We start from the raw sequence: 21,745 nt of genomic DNA, 5'->3' as shown, positions 1-21,745 counted from the left end.
TTCTGAATTTATCTATATCTTAACTAACTGGCAATTGCTCAGGACCCCACATGTGTAAGGGCCTCTAGTGCTATGTCTTTTAACCCTTTCATAATGGGCTCGGTATAATATACACAAGTTTGTCTGCACATTTGCACACGTTAAGTATTTTCACTATAACTTCTGATACAGCATGTGTATCTTCACAAAATTTGGTAGAACATTACAAGTGTGTTGTATACAAGAAATAAGAATTTAATAAAATGTATATACTAAAGATTTTTTTGTGAAAATAGTGTTTTGTCACTAGCCTCAGTGCAAAGTGATTTCATGTTATGATTTAAAAAAACAACAGCTATTCTTTGCCCCAAAATCTCATATTTGTTTAATCTGTAAAATCCCCTAAATACATTTCAGATGTTTGTTTTTTAGTAAGACTATATTTAGGTTATATACTCTTAACTATGTAGGGTCTGTCACTTAACCAACCTTTGTAACCATCATAAAAAAAATTAGGAAATAAATATAAATTATGCTTTTTTCATTATAATATGAAAATACAAATGTTTAGTCGAAGTAGCTTATGTCTCATAAAGCTATACATTTATTATATTGACCTTCTTGTCATGCTTACCTAATATTACATAATTTGCATAACAAGGAGTGTGGATACTAAGGCCATGTATCCAGTAATATAGAAATGACCTTTAGTCTTCTTTGTCTTGGCTGTATTTTAGTGGAATAGTATTTTGTAATGTATGGTCACATTTCAATTATATATACATATATAATGTGTGTTTTTCTTATAGCAAAGCCACATTGGGCTATCTGCTGAACCCACTGAAGGGAATTGAACTCCTGATTTTAGCACTGTAAATTTGTAGACTTACAGCTGTACTAGAGGGGGGCATATGTATATAGATTACTACTTTGTAGAAATAAATTATTAAACTAATTTTTATTAAAATATAGAACAGTAAGTTAAGACATAAAGCAAACAATTACCTCTTCTCACTAAGGCCTTTGTACTCGGTTGTTGCTGGTGGGCATAGGCTATTAAAAGCCTTTTAAAATTTCACATGTGGAGGACATTAAACAAAATTTATTTTAGGTTGTATACATACAGTTGAATAACCAAAAAATCACAAAGACAACCTACCTCCTTGAAAACTTGGATTGAAAGAATGCAGTAGCTTTTTCAAAGATTAAAATGGCTGAAAAAAAAACACTCTGGGGACAGCCTAAGCTGTTAACTGGTTATTCAAATGTCATATACTGTAGTAAAAGTATACAAGAGATGGTTTTAAAAAAAATGGAAAGAGTTGAATAGGCCCACTATGTTTAATTCAGTAGATAAGCTATATCTCAGCTTAATAAAAAGATACAAGTTCTTATTTTATATTCTAGCTTGTCAATATTAGTAATTTGAGTTTCTAATCTGTACAAAATTATAAACTTAGTATTTGCACATCACAAATATCTGATTTTAAACTGATGCATTCAACATACCATGCAACTCTTTCAAATCTACTTTTACAAACTCATATAATAAAGTTTGAATTATGATCTACAATTTGATTCCAAGCTTATTGACATAAATTCATAAAATAGTAGTTCAATAAAAGTTTGGATGCAACAAACATGATAATATGGTCTTTGAACACTGATCTGTTGTGAAAGAGTTAATCTACTTCCGAGTTTTTTATCATTATGTGGCTTCATTTACTAAATTCTGCCCAGAATGATTAAGACTGCCCCTGTCTGTATTAGAGTAGCTGTATGTCTCTACTTTACTTTATATCATTGGCCATAAACTAAACATCCCTACTCTCTATTCTTAGCTGTAACCTAACTAAATACTCTATACTTTCTAAACATATCTATATCGCAACAAAACACTTATTGCTTTCTTACCTTATATGTATCATAGCTATACATCTCAACTTTCTATTCTTAGCCATAACTAAGTACTCTTGCTACATGAACTAGACACCTTGAATGAACACCTTTTATTCTTTAACATATCTATAAACCAGCAGAATAATAATTTTTACTGAAGATACAGCATAATATAAAAAGTATATGGTAAAAAACAATACTGTACAAAACATTTTCTCCTGTTAAAAATAATTATATGAAATGTTTAAACACTAAAGACACTAAAAAAAGACTTTCATAACTGTGCTGTATTTTAGAAACTTGGTGCTTTATTTTTGGAAAAGTTTCCATAGAAAATATTTTCATTCAACAATAAACAATAGTTTGTCATTTAAATTTTAGTTTTTAATCCATTAAAGTCAAGGTTTATGAAAACCTTGACAGTTTGAACCTTTTATTTTCTAACTTAGAAGTTTTGTTCAATCTTACAAAATAAATTTAAAAGGTGTTACAAAGAATTTTTGTGTCAAAAGAAACTACACTGATAAATAACAATTCCTCACTTAGACAGAAGGTTCCGCACAATTTCCTCATCTCTTTTAGCCTGGCGTTCCTCTTCTAGCTGTCTTTCTAGTTTTCTCTGCTCTTCTTCAAGCACATGTCTTCTCTGACTTTCAGCCTGTATTGCTTCTTCTGCTTCTATTCTAGCCTGGAATATCAGATATATTTTACAAAAAAGTAAGAAAAACCAATGGTCAGTTCTAAAAATTATACATATATTATATAAATCATAAACAAATGAAGTGCCAACAACCAAAAAAATAATAATTCTGATAATGTTTCTCAGTATTTATTTTCTTACAGATTCTAAATGTTGTAGTAGTTCTACATATATCAGAAGAGATAAATCTTATGTTTCATCTAATTTTGATAAATAGTTATGCAGGTTTCTACTTACTAACCCTATAATAATGTATTTTGGAATCAGTTTCTATGTTAATTTGTTTTATCTCAAAAGTTCAAACATGTTAAATATAAAAATGTGGCTTCAGGTACATTTTATTTACTCCTTTATATCTATAATAGAAGACATTATTGGTATGAAAAATAAAATTAGTAGTTTTCTGAGATAGAACAGAAAATAATTTATGAAATTATACATTTCAGAAATCAGTAACATGTCAGAGAATTTTAAATCAGGAAACACAATGTGTTAACAAAATAAACGAACACAAGAAATGAACAAATAATAATAACAAGTGTGCAAATAAAAGACTACCACTGAAAAATAATGTCATAGGGAAACCAAACATGAATTACACCAGTGGACAGATACTGAGAATGAGTTCTAAATGTTGTAAAAATCAAAATAATAAAAAACAAATCTCGTTTTAACTACTTTGTTACCTTCACAGAGCTATTCAACAAATCATATAAACTTCATACAGAAACAATCTACAGTATAACAATAACGGTTAAGTTCTCACTTTTGTCAAATATTCCAGCTGCTGTTGCTGTTGAAGCCGACTAGCTTCCTCTTCCTCCTTTTTGGCTTTAGCCAATAATCTGTCACTTTTTCCTTTGTTAGCTAGGTGGCGCTGATAAGACTCGGAAGCCTGAGAAAACTGAAAAGCAGTTTGAAGAGCTGAAAATAATACAGTATGAATATTAAATAAGAGGGACACACATTAAATTTTTTTTTATAAAATGATTATTATTTCAAACATTTATTAAATTTCTATTAAGAAAACTAGAAAATTTACTGTATGTCAAACTAAATGCAAGATACATGAAAATAAATATAAAAAACATTTACTTTTCAAATTTAGCGTAAGATATCCTCATAAATGGCATGAAAAAACAAAAATTACATGCTACTTTTATGACAGATACCTGTCATCACTCAAACAGCTTTTTTTCATAGAAATACTTTTTGTATATAAAACATCTAACCAAAAGTTATGTAAGATCAAGATAAGTAAGCTGCATCTAAAAAAAAAACCCAAAAAGTCATTAAATAGCAAAAGTCATTTTTTGTAAGATTTGTTAGTAAATAAAACAACTATTTCCATACTATATTACTCAAAAATATTTTAAATTTGGCATCTCAGAATTTTTTATTTAGTGTATCTTACAAAGGAAAATTTAAAAGAACACTCAAAAGTTTACTTCTGCAAGTCTTATCTATAACCAACACATGTAACCTTTTTTAAAAGTGTTCACTCATCTGAAAGTGTAGGATTATATTTGCAAAAAAACTGTCATCCCTTGAAAATGCAAATATTCATATTTTGTTTCCCTTAAGAGTTTATTTTTCTGTCAATGGTTTTATCAATCCAACCATTGGTTTTTCATCCTTTAGCGATGCCATAGCATTGAACATTTACTGATGAAACTTAGCTTTTAACATAGCTATAATTAGATGAAAAGAAGCTAGATAGCAGGAAGGTTCTGATTTATCAATGTCACTATAGAGTAAATAAGCTGGTTGTAGAATCAATCTAAGGTTTATTGATATTCTAGCTTCCCTGAACTAGCATAGTAGAGAAAAAAGGATTTCAATTTTTTTTGTTACTGATAATATCCTTGCATCATCTTTTTTGAAAACTATAGTAATTTTTTACTAGGACAGGACAAAGACACTGTTGGCAGTGGATGTGACAAATACAGTAAACTGCCTGTAATGGAGATAAAAGTGTAGAGGACAACGTTTTGAAAGTCTTCAGCCTTTTGCCTTCAGTTGCCATTAATTCTACAATGTTTCATCATGAATATTCTGCCTAAACAATCTATCAAAGAATACATTGGTTAAAGATAGTGTTTTCTCTATCAATGGAAGTGTATTTTTGATTGATACCTCCTCTCACAAAATAGCTTTCTTCAACTAGCAATGACCTCTATCAATGAAAATTTTTAATGCACTCCACTTGCCTTCCATCCACCACTTTTGCATATCCACATGCAGTAGCTTTCCACAAATAGCAGCATGACACCACTTCTATCATAACCTCTTCATATCTACATTCATTGATTACTTCAAGATTATTCAGACTTACACCATGTATCACCAGAAGTGGGAAGAGTTGATGAGAAATTTGAGAAGAGATACGTAGCTATCAAAAGTACATTTTCAGTGCGATAATTTTATAACCTATGGTATCTTTCCTCTTCTCACAAAATAGATAAAATCCCATATGAAACTGATAGATGGCAAATTTTGAAAAAATGACCCCTCTTTAGAAAATACTCTAAAACACCAGGAAGTGTGAAAAAAAGAAAATACCACACCTCAGCAAGTGATTGCACTACATCTAATCCATGTATATTCTTCCCTCTTTTTATGACAGGGTTGCAGAAAATAAAAGGCAAAAAAATAAGAATCCCTGAATATGAATAACTAATTAATAGTACTCTTGGGTGTCAAAGTGGCTAAGGTAGACAGTAGTGGTAGTTTGACCACATCTAACACCAGAAGGTATCTGGTATGGTGCATCATAACTATAGTAGTTGGAGGCTCACATACCACTTCACCTTGAAATGGGAATTTGTAGGGAAGACAAGTGTCCATACCATAATCCATCTCTATTTGCATGCATTTCCTATACAACCAACACCATATCCATCAGGAATTGACATGCAGCAGATATAGGAAGGTGGAAAGTCCTGATGGGATAACATGTGTGGTCCAAAACCAGCCTTATATGAGTATGGTACATCCAGTCTGCTAAGAGAAAGATATTCAGCTGTACACAAATGGGAAAATATATGCTATGTCTAGCTACAACTAACACGAGATCTGCCAGAAACAGCTATCAAGCAGGTGCTAAGAAGAGGGGCTGCAAAGCTTGGATGCATCTCCAGTTCAAAATGTGATGGCAGTTGGCATTTGTCATTCAGTCTGCAGCAGAAGGAAGGATACTGACAAGCATATATGAAGACTTACTTAGCTGGGCCATTTCCAACCAATACTGGACCAACCAGAAATGTACATCTGGAAGATGGTAGGAAAAACAATCAAGTGATATATAGGCAGGAATATGATGTAGTACTACAACCAAAATCTGGTGGCATCTGGAATTGTATGTGAGCCTGCAGTAGGAAATGCAACATACCAGCAATATGATTCATCATTAAGGAGGACAGGCCTCCATGGTCCACCACCCCAGCAGCTAGGAACTGGTAAGGAGTTCCATACTCCAATAGAAGAAAGAGGGAAGTGCATTAGAGAATCCAGAGAAAATGCAATGGAGGATTGCAATAACCTATTTGGTAAAGCAGAGCTACCATGTTGACAGAGTTGATCAATCAAAAGCTGGCAGCATCTGGAATTGCACTACAACAGATTCATGGTATGAAGAGCTATAAAGTTATTTACAATGAATCTGTTCAAGGGATTGTCAATGCATTTAAAATACAAAAAAACGTATACTTGGTCAGGCACCACTTATCACAAAGTGTAATCCACAAAACAATAGCAAAAGGCCTCTGAAAAAATAAGTTGGAAAAAAAAACTTTCACAATATTAGAATGCAAAAAATTAAATGAATAATGAAGAAAAAATAGGCCAGTAGTATAATGGAAAACGTTGGAAAATTCTTGAGCAAAAACCAACACATCTGTACAGCACTACTGCCAATCGAGAAGTGCAGATGGAAAGAGGATACTGGTAATAATAGGAGTGGCGTCACACTCCTATTGGTGGAGAACTGCTGCATGATCATCTACATGTGAATATGCAGAAGCAAGAAAAGAAAGTCTAGTGGTGTGCACTGAAGATTTGTCCCAGTAGAGGGTAGTGCTAGGCGAGAATAGGTATCATATTAGAAGTACTATTATTATACAATAATCTAATTCTATAGTCTAAGAGAGACTAATTAAAAATGTAGTGTTAAAAATATGTCTAACATAATGTTTTATTACACGTATAATTAGTTATAAATCTTTATTAATTATTTCAGGGCTTATGATTTCTAGTCAAACGTGATAAGTGGTTTAAATAACAAAATATCAAAGAAACATTCTTATAAATATCAAAGAAGTCAAAACTGAGCAAATAAATAACTGATAAAGATTTATAACTAATTGTATTTGTGACAGATATGTAAAATGAAATTTTCTGGTCAATAAAAAAAAAACAAATTCTATAACAAAAGGAAATATTAGGATGTCCAGAAATAAATGTTATTATTCTCACAATGACAATTAGAAGCGTAATATTGAGTAACTTATCATCAATTAGTTGGTTGGTTTAATCCAATGTTTGTCGCTTACAAAGTGTTAATTGTCTGCTGTTTCAGCTCTACTCAGAGTAAGTTTCACAACCTCAAGGACAGCATGGACAAGAAGGACTTTCATCTGATTTTCCTCTACAGCTTCCAACTTGGATGAAAAGCTACCGAAACTACATGAAACATCAACAAAGCATTCAGCCACGGATCTGTTACTGAACGTACAGATTTTGACAAAGATGAAAGTCTTGAAGACCATGAAGGTCATGGAAGGAAACCATCCTTAGATGAAAATACATTAAGGGAAGCAGTTGAGATAAACCCTCAGACAACAGTATGCGAACTTACAGAAACGCTAGGCATAAGTAATTCAAGCATTGCTAAACACCTGAGTGTGATTGGAAAGGCAAAAAAGTTGAATATGTAGGTTTTGCATGAGCTGACTGAAGATCAACAAAATCAACATTATTGAACGAATTGGAAATCAAGATTCTGTCTCATCCATCTTATTCCCCAGACCTTTCCCCTATAGATTTTCCTTTTTGCAAGCACTTTGACAACTTTTTGAATAATAAATGCTTTCAAAACCAAAAATGCTTCAGAGAGTTCAATGACCATAGAAACTCTGATTTCTACAGCATGGGCAGAAACACCATTGTTACAAGTTGGCAAAAGTGTGTTTAAGCAAATGGTGCTTACTTTGATTAAAGTATGTTTTACAACACTGGTTTATACTTTTCCAAATTTTGCAGTTCGAAAACAACATTTATTTCTGGACAACCTAATATTTTTGTTTTAAAAATTGCACTTCACTACAATGTATGTAAGTTTCAAATACTAAAAATGATAAAAATACTAAATCAACGTTTATGCACTTTAAGTAGAAAATAATTATTACTTGAAAAGTTTAATGAAATGTGGCTAAATATTTTCATTGTGAGAATGAAAAAAAAATCGAGGATATCAGAAAGGGTTTAATTTTGTTAGTCTATATACAAATTGTTTCACTGTTTAAAGCTACAATAATGTTCATAAACTCAACACATTGGGTACCAAACAGTATAAAAGGTACTGAAGCACAAAAATACCAATCCAGAAGCAAGGGTTACATCATTTTGGATATGATGGCTTCACAATGAAACCTTTTGAAATGCAAACTGAATGTAATGACATGGATTGTAATATGGTGAGCCTCAAAAAATAATTTTAATACAATGTATTCAACATCTCTATAACTAAGATAAACACTTCTTTGTTTCTGGTCATATTTTTAATCCAAGTTAATACATTTTTATGATTGTAACTTGTAATGCATTTGAACATTTTCTTCTTTTTGGTCTTACCTATGATCCACTGTAACTTGTTTTTGTGATCTGGAGCTGAAAGATCGAGAATTTTGTCACCACTCATGACTGAGAATCTGAATCCTTTACCACTTGGTGATGAAGGTAGTGTCTTTATAAACCATATTTAAAAGAAAAACTTGTATTACATGGTTTTACTCACATGATAAAAGCTATAAACATTGTACAAATATTCTAAATTGCCATTTTAAAAAAAAAAGTAAAAGCTCTAGATACTAGAGGTAATCACATCTATTTACAAGTTATAACCAGCAGGAGACATTCAACACACTATGAGTTTACCAGCAAAGATCTAAAACTTGTCTCATTTATATTGACAAATATTTTACTCAAGTTGATTTCTGTGTTAGCTTCAATGATTTATGAACCGTATTTCTCTAGCTTTAAAATATCTTTACTGTTCTTGTGTCAACAGAAACATTTTTCCAAACATGAAGGGTTAAAACTCTCCACTTGAATCTAAGCACATTCCCCAGATGTAACATATGTTACCAGGATTTCTTGATAGTTAAAAGAATATTTGTTAAATTATTTACTGAAAAGTTTCTATAGTTTTCAAAAAAACGTACTTTACTCTGTTGTTTCAAATACTCACACAACTTCAGTAAAATAATTCCTTACAGATGTATTTTTATGCTGAATATTTAGAAGCATGAATCATAATTCAAAAAGTGATTTGAATTATTAGAAACGTGCTACATTGAGAGTAAGTTTAATTTTATATGTAAATATAAAATGAACATTAAATATGTGAATATTTTGATAACAAATAATTTCTCTTGGCATTTATAATTGCTCAATATCTCCACAATAACTAGCCTGAAGAAGTAAACAGGATGATTTAGATATTAAATATTTTTAAATACAATTTAAGGCATAACTGGCATCAGATCTTTCATGCAATACATTTGTAAGGAATCTAGAGGCAGACCTCTAGGCTTCAAGTAGAGATAACCAACAAAATATTCAATGACAGTATCAAATATTACTAGCTGATATTGCACATTTAAAGGTTTTATTTCAGTCTTTCATGAAGTCACAAAAATGAAAAGCAGCATTTATGTTAACGTAATTTAAATATTTAACTGTACAAATTTTAACATCAAGGCCAGACTAAACTCACATACAAGTTTCTCTTAATATTATGAACTATCATGTAGTTTTTAATAAAACAGATATTTTGTCTGACTTTTGTTTTTAATCAACACTACACAATCTATACTGTTGTTGCAGATTAAAATATTCTGTACTATACTTAATTTACAAAAAATACTACAGGTCAATTCTGTGATGTCATCTATCTCCAAAAGCAAGGAAAACATCATGAACAAGCCAAACCAATGCACTATACAAAACATTAAAATGTTGCTACAGTTAGTAAATAATAAAGAATAAAATATAAAATTCTGGTGTTTTATGGTTAAATATAATGGGTCTCAAGGACTCGAAAAAACGTGAGTGCAAGCATGAATTTTGGTGAGAGTAGAAATGATCACAAAGTTCATGCTATTTAAAATCCATCTGATCATATATTCTAAACTTTTACTTTTGCTTTCTCAGCTACTTAATTTTTATGTTAAAAATATAAACATTTATTCTACACTTTTATTTCTTAAATTGTTTTTCACTATATTTAGTCACAAGCTTTCTTCAGATATATTCAAACCCAAAAGACCAACCACTAGATAGTATTAAATATTCAAAGCAAGAATTATTTGAAATAAAAACCTAATTTTGGTAGGTCCAGTTTAGTACCTTGCTTACACATCCAAACTTGAATGCAGATAATATGCTCTACAAATTCACGAGATCACTCGGTTTGTTTCTGAATTAAGTGTTTTACTTTTCAAATAATTTAATAACATATAGAAACTTGTCTACCTCAACTCTTGACTTTGTTGTGAGCTGCAGTTCACCTCTTTTATCTCCTTCTTCTTTATTACTATAGTATGTGAGAGCATTAGGCTGAAGCACAAACCACAGTTCTCGCCAAATTCCTAAGCGAGCTATTCTTTTCCTAAGTGACCCCTACAAGTAAAATAGCTTTTCATTAGAATACACAAAGTCAGAGTTTGAACAAGTAAATGTTTTAAATACACCTCTAAAGTATTTTACGAGTATTTTTACTATTTTTCTGTTTTTTAGTAAATATAAAACCTAAGCATAATTACCTTTTTAAGAACATCATTGACGAAAATGTCAAACACTTCCTTGGTTGCTTCAATTAAGCCTTTCACTTCAACACTTTGTGTATAACGTGATTCAAGCAATGCAATAAACACCTGAAACCTGAAAAGTGGAATCACTTCTGCTATTCCTTGAAAATCAGCAGAATCCCAATTCTGACCCAATGCATGATTAAACATCATTGCCACATGTTCCACCTCTTCTGCTGCCAATAAAACTTCTATGGGCTTTTTGGGTTCTTGATGTAGTTCCCCAAGCAAACAAAACACTCAAAAAACTGAAAGACACAATTGTCTGGGAAAGCAACATAATCTCGTCGCAAAAATTTTTTTTTACACACAAGCCAACATACTTCCTCTATTTGATCATGATAGCGATGAAGTGCTTTATAATCTGCTAATCCATAAAGAAAGGAAAAAAGTTCTTTTTGAAGATAAAACAAAAAATCATCAAAACACAAATCCTGGGTACTCCGATGTTCTTGAAGGCCTTTTTCTACATTTTGACATCCCAACAAGGTCCCTAAACTTGCAGTGAGAACCTAAAACAAAATATTTACATTTTTGAACCACACAATTTGTTTCTTATAAGCAAATTGTATAAAAATTATTATTATGAAAAAAAATTACATAACTTCATTATGACTTGATAATGATTGTCAAGTGATATATATTTATTTCACCTTAATCACTGCCACTCTAACTAAATCATGTTTTTAAAATATTAAATCCATGTAAAACACAATTACTGCAAAAATCTACATACTTTATAAAAGACAAGTTACTTAACCACAAGTATAAAAAAGATAGTAAAGCAACTGTTAACCACTTACAAGAAGTCCTCTTTTTAACTTATCTTTTTAAAAACTGGTAATCTTTATTACAGTTAACATTGTTATCAGTTTTCATTAATCCTCTTTAAAATCTAGATTATCCCATCTTCAACCTTGATTAATCTTTATTTCTATCAAGCCCATTTTATAATCATGATTTAAAATTATTTGCTTTATATAAATACAGAATGGCAAAACAAATGAATAGAATGAGTGAAAAAAAACAAAACTGATTGACACATGACTTTATATAATTAGAACTTCCCATTCCCATACTAGCTGTGAGAAAATATACTGTTAGGTACCTCAAGTCTGTACAACAATAAAAACCAAGCCTACAAAGTCATTCAAATACTCTACTGAATTCTCTACAAAAGTCTATATACATGTATTTTACACGTTTACCAGCCAGTAGACAAGGTTGAAAGTGCAGATATAGGATTATATAACATACTGGTTCTTTACAAAAACAACAGATGTCACTAACTTTGTGATCTCTTGCAGGAAATCATTATGTCACCAGCTTTCATGAAAGCCAATGAGATCAACTTCCTGTGTGTAGTTCCCTCCAGTTATTAATATCTGTTCAACTAAAAGCTACTATATTTAACAGTATGCTCCTACTACTTAGTTTAAAGATATAATTTTAAATTATGGGTAGACTGCATAAAAAAAATTAAAAATAGCAATATCAGTTAGCTAATAAGCAACCAATATAAATATAGTTTAATGTAATGCTCATGTGGAGATTTTCTGAAGAATGATGTTCAAGAAACTGTACATTGTTTTTAGCATGTTAAAAGGAAAATACCATCATATACTGAATATAAAAATCAATTTCTAGCCTGTAAAACAAATTCCAGTATGAACTTAAACAATGTCTGCCAATAAGATTGATTTTCCTAGAATATGTGGTCCTAATTCAGCAGTAATAACAGATAAGTAACCTCTAAATGATAATAATGATTTTGAAATACAATTACAAAAATAAGTGCTTACATACAGTCTTTTCAGTACAATGGTAGAAAAACATTTATAAAAAAAAAATGACAATTGTGAAGTTAATTATAAAACACAATACTGTATTTCGACAACCATTTCTCATCCTTAAATCTTAAAAACCTCAAACATATGTGTTCTTTGATAAGAAAACTAAAATCAAATGTTTCACTCCTTAAAAAAAATCTAGTAATTACATGTGTTTAATACAGTAATCAGTTATATCTTCAAGTACTTAAAGAAATGCACATTTAGAACACCTGAAACCTTTTACATACCTAAGAAAATCATGGAACAATATTCAACATGAATCATTTTACTTTGAAATGATTAGTTCATAAAACCAAACCTAACTTTAGAGTTTATAATCAAAAATTAAATTTCTACTTTTATTCTTAGTATATTAAAACATAACTTTCCATGATCTCATAATTTTTCTTCTTTTTAAATCTATTTTAGAAAAACCTGCAAGGTATTCAAAACCCTGCATAATTTAGGCACTTAACAAATGTGATAAACTAATTAGTGTTTGCTATGCAAGATAATTAAGTACCACTTTTTAAATAAATTGGCAAACTTTTAAATTAACTTATGAATTGTAATATTCTCCTTTGCTTTTGTTGATGAACTCTTAAGGTAATACTTGCATACACACTATTCTCTGCACACATCATGAGATGTAGAAATATTACACCTATTACTGTTGTGTTATCTTCTCTATACTACTTTACATAATATAACTTTCTATAACTTAAGTATTTAACATTTTGGTGGAAGCCTTCTTAACTAGTAGCTCATACAACATACATAATGCGACAGGAACCCAAAAATTTATCCCCAACAAGAAACAGTAAAACAAAAACATAAATAACAAACACTTGGCCTTTCAAGGCTGTCTGTATATAACAACCCCATGGTAAATGTAAACAATTTATTTTCAGGAATGCATCTATTTCCCTAGTGTTTATGATTACTTATTCTATAAATTAATCACTCTAATAAAAATAAAATGGTTTTAACTGAAGTCTGGCCTATCTTTTTAGCTCATAAACTTTTATCCTCTCCTTCTATTGCCTTCAGAATACAACACACAATAATCAAAGGCTCTTATCCTATCAACTGCTCAGATAACTTTATAAAATTCAATAAAATCATTTCTCATCCTTTTTTTATGTAATGAAAAAATCTTACTCCAACCATAAAACCATTCTAAGAGCTGTTTCTGTGAGCTCACTCCAATAAGTCGATATTCCATCTTAGATACAAAGATATCTAGTGATTTGTAAAGATCATTACTTCTTTTATTGCAATCATTGCCTATGAATAAATTCCAAAATTATATTAACATTACTACTAGTAATAATGTTCCAATATTTTGAGCTATTTATCTAACACAATGTCAAACTTTTTCTCTGTAGCAATGCTACAGAGTGAATTTCCATCTGTGCTAAACATGTGCTTCAAATTATAAAAACTCAAAACATACTACCTTGTATCTACTGTAATTAAAAGTCATTTCCCAAGTATGTGTCCAATATATCATTTAAGTTATTCTGTAAAGTCTAAAAATATTTTCAGTACAATTAGAAATACTCAGCACTTTAGTATCATAAGAAAATTTTCTTATTTCAGTTACTATGACCCTATCAGTATCATTAATTTAAATAATAAAATGCAGAGGTTCAACACTGATACCCCAATGGACACCACTGGTAACTAAGATTCTCTTTGAACAGACTCCATTAATAACAACTTTGATTTCTGTCACTTGGTCACTCTACTGCAAATTAAATAGTCTTTACCTACATACATATTTCTTTAGCCAATCTTTTGTATGGTACATTATAAAATCTCTTTAAAAAATTTTGATAAACCAAGTCCATCCTTTCCATCATCCAGATAATAAACAACTTTCACAAAACAGTTAAGAGATCTGGAAAAAAAAAGATTTCCCTTTAGCGAATTCATATTCATTTTTATCAGACTAGTATTTTTCCCACTAAAGACAAGAAAAATGAACTTTTATATTTCAGGGCAAATATTATAACACCTTTTAAAACTAGAGGTAATATTATAAACTGTGCACCTTCCCTCTATTAACTGAACTATCAAAGAACAAGCCACACATATCTTAGCTTTAATCCTCTTTAAAATTTGAAAAATCACTGTTTGGTTTAGATACCTTATTTCTAATCACTCAGTCTCTTTACTTATGAAGAGACTAATGTCTAGATGTTTATGTTAATTTCAGTATTTCCCAAATAATGCTCAGGATATGTAATACTTTTATCATATTCTTGTAAAGGTAGATGAGAAAAAAAAACCTTTAAAGCTCAACCAAGTTATATTCCCCCCCCTAAACTTTGCCATCAGCATTTTACCCTGTCAATTTAAATTTATGACATTTTTCTTTGATTTCTTCCTTTATATTCATAGTTATTTAAATGGATTTTATGTTCTATGTTATCCTTTCAGAAATAAGTACCTTGAATTAAAGCAATTTATTCATTGTTGGCAAGTATAAAATTGGGATACACATGTTCTTCACATATGTGCTATACATATTAAGCCTTACTACTGTGGTAACTGTCCAATATTGAGGAAAACTTTTTAATAAATGAGAACTCTCCACAAATGTTCTCCTACTTTAACTCTCTGTAACTGCATCCTTACTAATTATTCATAATAAATCTAAAATGGCATCCATTTTGACCATTTAAAATTCCTTCCAGAAACTCTCCTCTTTCATTACTTGGCTCCATACAATCCCAATCAGGAAAATAAAAATTGAGCACCCACAGTCATTGCATCAGTATCATTATCAGTAATAAAAATGATCTCATTATATGATTTAAACAAGTAAATTAGGTTCACATTTTGTTGCCAAAAATATTTGAAAGTATAATCTCACAGGTGTAGCTTATATTAAAAGCTCATGACGGACTACTTTTAAAAAAAATACACATGACCTAGATGAACCAAGACTTCTTCTACTATCTAATTGTTTTCAAGATCCTATGACATGAAAGAACAACCCAGAGGAACAAGTTTTTAGTTTTCTAATTTACAAATTCAACATTAAAGCACAACTACTAAGTTGAGTTTAAATATTTTTCAGTTGAATGATCCTATATGTCTTCAAAAAAAAATATAACAAACAGTACTGTACTATGAATTTCTTAAAACCTATAACTGTATCAAGCTAAGTTTTATTTTAACTGTTACAAAGCTTGATTTCTCTGAACAAAGCATACTTTTAAGCCCAAGGGTTGTCAGTGTCATCTATAAATTACATCCATCACTTATTTCACTTGAAATATCAAATGCAATGATTCTGAAGGAATGTAATAGAAGGTAAATGCTGATTTTCAGACTTAGACATGAACCCAGGATTCCAAGCATAAGAACGTTAATTGGCTAGTTTACCATTTGAGCCATTGAAACGAAAGCAAATACAGTTTTTTTACTCTCCACTCCAAATTATCTGGTAATTTTGTTTGGAGACTTAATGTATTAGAAAAGAAGCACCATTGTTCAAATATAACATTGACATACATTGTAGAACACACAAAAAGATGCATTATTATGTTTCAAAACCTTAATCAAAGATATGCAAAAATTGAAAAATAAATACATCCTACTAATTGGTTAATTAAGAACAAAATTTTCTCTTTGCTAGTTAATAATGTTTTAATATTTATAAAAATTAATTATATGGCATCAAACTGTGCAGTTAATCCTAAAAATATCTGATAAATTTAAGATTATTAGTTTGCACATAAGACCATCACAACACTTTACTACACTTTTACATGACGGGTATTAACTTTAAATGCCTTCATAAAGCAGACACCTAAAATGTAATAAACATTTAAGAAACTTATTTCACTTCTGAGAAAGATTTCATACATTTTCAAGGCACAAGTTGCATTATATCAACAGTCAATCATCCACTTACTAGTTGACATAATATTTACTATATAAACAAACTGTTTACACTTTTTTTATTTCCTTTCAAATTAGTTTATCGTTAAACATGAAGTGCATATAATACACAGGAGTTAGATACCTGTCAGCTGGGAACAATCTTTTGAATACTAAATATCTTACAGTCCAAAAATTTAAATATTGATGTGCTAAAATAAAAGTAATGATAATAATGAATAAAAATAATGATAATAGTGAATAATAATAATAACAATAACTTCATAAAATGCAAGACCAATTATATATATATCAATTATCATATATTAAATTTTATCAAGATCTGTAAGCACATATTTATGTACTGTTTGGTATTCAGTATTTCAAACACATACATGACCTACAATGGATAAGAATGAAGTTTGATATTTGTTTTTCCAGTATCAGTTTCACTTGGGTCATTTCAGCAAGCTTAAAGACAAACCAGTCTTGTAATTTATTATTATTCATTCTCTAAATCAAGAGAGAGGTGATCACAGCTTATCAATATTCAAATTTTTGGACTGCTGGGTATTTAGTATTAGAAAACTTATTCCTGGCTGCCAAGCATCTAGCCACTGTGTATATAATAAATACCTACATCACAGTAATACTATCTTCAATTAAGAGCTTACATATGTGCACTTGACAAAAAAGGTACAGGAAATTCAATATAAGTAATTAAGGTGCAACTGTATCACTATGCTTAATAACAAGATGCACGTGTGAATATTACAACTGCTGAACCAAAAACTTACAAACATTCTATTTGTAGGATTGATAAATCAACTTGTCAAGCTAAATTTATTATATGATAATTATGTAACAAACACATTGTGAAACTTGACTCTTGTGCTGTAAAATACGTTATTTGGTTCTCAAGTCCAGTGGATTATCCAAGACTCTGAATTTTCCATTCCATTTATAATAACAATCATAGCAATACTTTCCAGAACAGCCATCTCGTGGCAATTATATTTATTAGTATTAATTTATTAGATTTATTGATAACAGATACATTATTTATTTAACTAAGTAATAGTAATATTAGTAACCATATAATTAGGTGACTCGTCTTATTTTCTCTCTCACATTTGTACTTCCAGTACTAGAGACCTGCCAGTGCTCTTACTACTAATACTATGCCATGGTCAGTTAGTTGGTTCAAAGAAGCTTTTCAAAACTTATTTTATTATAAGATATTAAAGTCTGAAATAAATATCTAAGTACAATTCACCTTGAGTCGTGATTTCATAACTCTTCCATTTCTGTGATCATCTAAAGCATCAAATGCATGCCAAACTGCGTTGCTTATATCTTTAGCGAAAGCGGCCATGTTTCAATTTCATATTGGTGAATAGAAAACCTGATATTGAATGAAATTTTAGTTTCAATATTTCTTTAACAATAACGTATTCCAGAAAAAATTAAGATACTGTCACCTTCAAGTAACACTGATATGAAATTTTGGATAAAAAAATTCTATGAATCGTGTTAGTTCAAAAACGATTGGTATAGTTCATAGAAGTCTTAACTGGTCACCACACCCAAACAACTGCCTAGAAAATAAAAATCGTAATCATGTGATTAGTCATCAGAGGTTGACTGGGTGTTGGGCTGTTTAATACATACATGGTGAGAACCAGCACGTAATAAATTAACAACTAATTTAGACTAACTGAGAATTTCTAAGTACAGAGGTTGGTTTGGCATGTGATCTAACATGTTTTTTCATTAGCTTTATAGAACCAGTTTTATGTGTAATATCGTAAACGTCCTGGTGGAAATTATGGCAAAGCAAAATATGAAGCACATGAAACTATAGAATGGACAGGCAACTGCCTATTGTGGAGACATAAGTGTAGAGGACGTTTCATCATGAATATTCTGCCTAAACAATCTATCAAAGAATATAAAGCATATATTTTGTATGTGTCTTAATTCTAACAAATACAAGATATAAATTATTAATGGTTTGAACTTTGTTGCTAGTGTCACCGATTAGTCCCAGTGATTATTTTTGGTGATACTACATTTACATTTCAGATTTAATAATAATTTTAGCACTCATATTCTCAAAGTACACACCATTATTTTTTAACTTACCATGTAAATTAATAATTTATTGAATTACATGTAATAAAAACAGTTTTAACGTGGTGAAAAGTCCCAGATGTTAATTAATTTAACTGACACCATTCTGTTGATGTAATGCGTTTTATCATTAGGCTGGTTCTTTTGGATTATTTGGTGAAAGTATGCGACGTTCAGTCCACATAATAATAAAAACTAGTTTATTTATTTATTAATGTTTGTTATAGAATTATTCACTTGTTGTAGACATGAATGCACAAACAATGTTTGAACAGGTATTCCGAAACTAGCGGCAAGTATTTCTAACTCACAAATAAGCATGCAAACATTCCTCGCTAATCTATCAAATAACTGAATTCTCTCATTAACTGTTCATTACTTCACTGATTCGTGTATTTACAAATAATGAGCCCTTGTTTCTTCTTAGTCCATGGAATTTCTAGATGATTAAGTCACCATCATCATTAACTCTCTCTAGCAAAAGTATTTTAAAAATATAGCTCACTACACAATTATCAGCAAAAAATATATTTACTTTCTATACGGAGAATGTGTTTTATCATTTTTTTAAGCTAATGGATTATATTGTTGTAAGCTATATGTTCATTTAAAAAAAAATTGTTTGTTGGAGAGCGCATGACGCTTAGATCAATTAAGTTCACAAAAGCAGTTTTATAGACTCTTGATGATGAGAAACCCACTTGAAATAACAATGTTAGCCTGAAGATGACCTGTTTGTTTGTTTGTTTTTTTGAATTTCGCACAAAGCTACTCGAGGGCTATCTGTGCTAGCCGTCCCTAATTTAGCAGTGTAAGACTAGAGGGAAGGCAGCTAGTCATCACCACCCACCGCCAACTCTTGGGCTACTCTTTTACCAACGAATAGTGGGATCGACCGTCACATTATAACGCCCCCACGGCTGAAAGGGCGAGCATGTTTGGCGCGACCAAGACGCGAACCCGCGACCCTCAGATTACGAATCGCACGCCTTAACACGCTTGGCCATGCCGGGCCCAAAGATGACCTAGGAAGGTCGAAACGTTGTTCTCTGCTTATCAATAAAAGTGTTAATACCCATACCAGCCGTTTTCAGATACAATTCTATACATGTACGTATGCTAGAGTGGGAGGGATAAAAGTGGTTAGGCCGAACTCGCTATTTTGTGATGTAAAAATTATATGGATTTAGTTATAACCTAGTTGCTTATGATATTTAACGTTGGTTTTCTACACACTAGAACAAGCCCCAGATACTGGTTAACTGCATAAAAGGCATCGTAAGTTATTCATAGGATTGCTATAACAAGTATTCAAAAATAATACTTGCTACCATAAAAAGTGCACAAATAAGATAAGAAATATTAGCTGAGTTAATTTTAAAACGATTTTAAGTCTATAGTTACATTGGCATTGTGATCCGTATAGTTAAATAAAACAGTTTAATTCGTTTTAAAGTCAATCTAATTTGTATTACTTTAGTTGGGCCCTGCAATTTGTTGGATATGCTCGCCCTTTCAGCCGTGGAGACTTACAATGTGATGGTCAATCCCATTATTTCTTTGTAAAATAATAGCCCAAAAAATGATGGCGAGAAGTGGTGACTAGTTGCCTTCCCTTTAACTGCGAAATTAGGGATAGCTATCACAGATAACCCTTATGTATCTTTATGTGAACTTCCAAAACAAACTGAACCAAAACCTTATTTAATTGTATGAGTACTTCTTATTGCACCGTTTATTTTGTTTTAGATACTTCTTATAGTAATTCTACAAATAACTAACATTCCCTATTTCTGTTAATGATGAGAAAAAAAAAAACCCTTTAAAGGTCAACCAAGTTATATTCCCCCCTAAACTTTGCCATCAGCATTTTACCCTGTCAATTTAACTTTTATACGAATTAAAATTACAATCACAAATTTATAATGTGTAATCCTTACTTTGGCTTACAGATATGTGCATAAAGCTGCCACTAGGGGAGAAAATTTATAAATAGAGAAAAATTACTCTTCTAACTTTTCTACATTTAACAATTGATGTAACACAATATTTGAGTGAAATTCGTGGTTTAATAGATATATTAGTCACTTTTATACCCCCAAAGCACTTCAAACAAAATATTATTCTCACTTTATACACCAACAGACACTGAAGAAATTAAATATACTATTCTCACTGGTTATACGAGCGAAAATTCGCAAACGAAGGTAATTTAGTAAAATAATGTGCTACATGTCTTCTATTCCTTCAGGCCTAGCATGGCCAGGTGGTTAAGGCACTCGACTAGCAATCCGCGAGTTCGAATCTGCGTCGCGCCAAACATGTTCACCCTGTCAGCCGTGGGGGGGGGGTTATAATGTAACAGTTAATCCCACTATTCATTGGTAAAAGAGTAGTCCATGAGTTGGCGGTGGGTAGTGATGACTAGCTGCCTTCCCTCTAGTCTTATACTGCTAAATTAGGGACGGCTAGTGCAGATATCCCTCGAATAGCTTTGTGCAAATTTAAACCAATCCACTCCTTTAAGTTTAAAAGTAGAGAATATTATAAAAATTTTCTCTATAATCTCTCTATATCATTGCTCAAGCAGGTTTGTGAGCTTTCTCCAGGGACTATTTTGGTCCAGTTAAGATTTGGAACTTTTTGCATGATTCTATTACAAGAATAACAACTTGCTGAAACAGTCTCGGTCTTGTCGATGAATCAGACATTAGTTGTGGATGAACTCGCCTGAAATCTTCACTACCATGTGGACAACTTATTTAACAGGCACCAGCCTCTGTTTTCGTGTATCCGAAACTCAAGGTGTTTTTTTTTTACGTATTATACTATTTGTCAGCGACTTTTTCATTTACAGAAATGCATCTTTTGTCATACCTATTCTTCCTTTTATTTTATGGTTACTTTTACTATGTGATGTTATCCAGCTTTTCAAAAAGTTGAATTAATTGATATACATTATCTACTTTTACAATGCATACAGGGATTATTTTGTTCTCTGCAATTACCATGCATTCTGTTTTCCTACAGTTTATACTTAAAGTTATTTCTCACTTTCATCAACAACTTTATCTAAAATGTTTTGCAGCTTTTCTTCTGAATCACCTGTTAAAACTGTGTCATCAGCGTAATGTAAGTTGATCAAATTTTGTGCACCAATGATCAACTCTGGTAAATCATCAGCCACCCTCAGAATCTTCTCTTCGTGTAACTTAAATGAG

General features: G+C 31.0%; 1 pseudogene across 1 annotated transcript in view; it reads right to left on the bottom strand.

The window, feature by feature from the left end:
• The window catches only part of LOC143239818 (uncharacterized), a 29,057-nt pseudogene extending 10,930 nt beyond the window's left edge, over nt 1–18,127 (bottom strand). The window contains exons 1-6 of the transcript XR_013021395.1: nt 17,668–18,127; nt 10,621–11,177; nt 10,331–10,477; nt 8,429–8,540; nt 3,345–3,502; nt 2,421–2,566 (exon numbers count right to left, since the gene is read on the bottom strand). The product of XR_013021395.1 is annotated as an uncharacterized LOC143239818 (transcript). The remainder of the gene's footprint in view (nt 1–2,420; nt 2,567–3,344; nt 3,503–8,428; nt 8,541–10,330; nt 10,478–10,620; nt 11,178–17,667) is intronic.
• Between the last annotated feature and the right edge of the window lie 3,618 nt (nt 18,128–21,745).

Source organism: Tachypleus tridentatus, chromosome 13 (assembly GCF_004210375.1).
Source record: "Tachypleus tridentatus isolate NWPU-2018 chromosome 13, ASM421037v1, whole genome shotgun sequence".
In the NCBI taxonomy this organism is placed as follows: domain Eukaryota; kingdom Metazoa; phylum Arthropoda; class Merostomata; order Xiphosura; family Limulidae; genus Tachypleus; species Tachypleus tridentatus.
The sequence above is the reverse complement of the archived record's forward strand: the minus strand, read 5'-3'. Positions and strand labels throughout refer to the sequence as shown.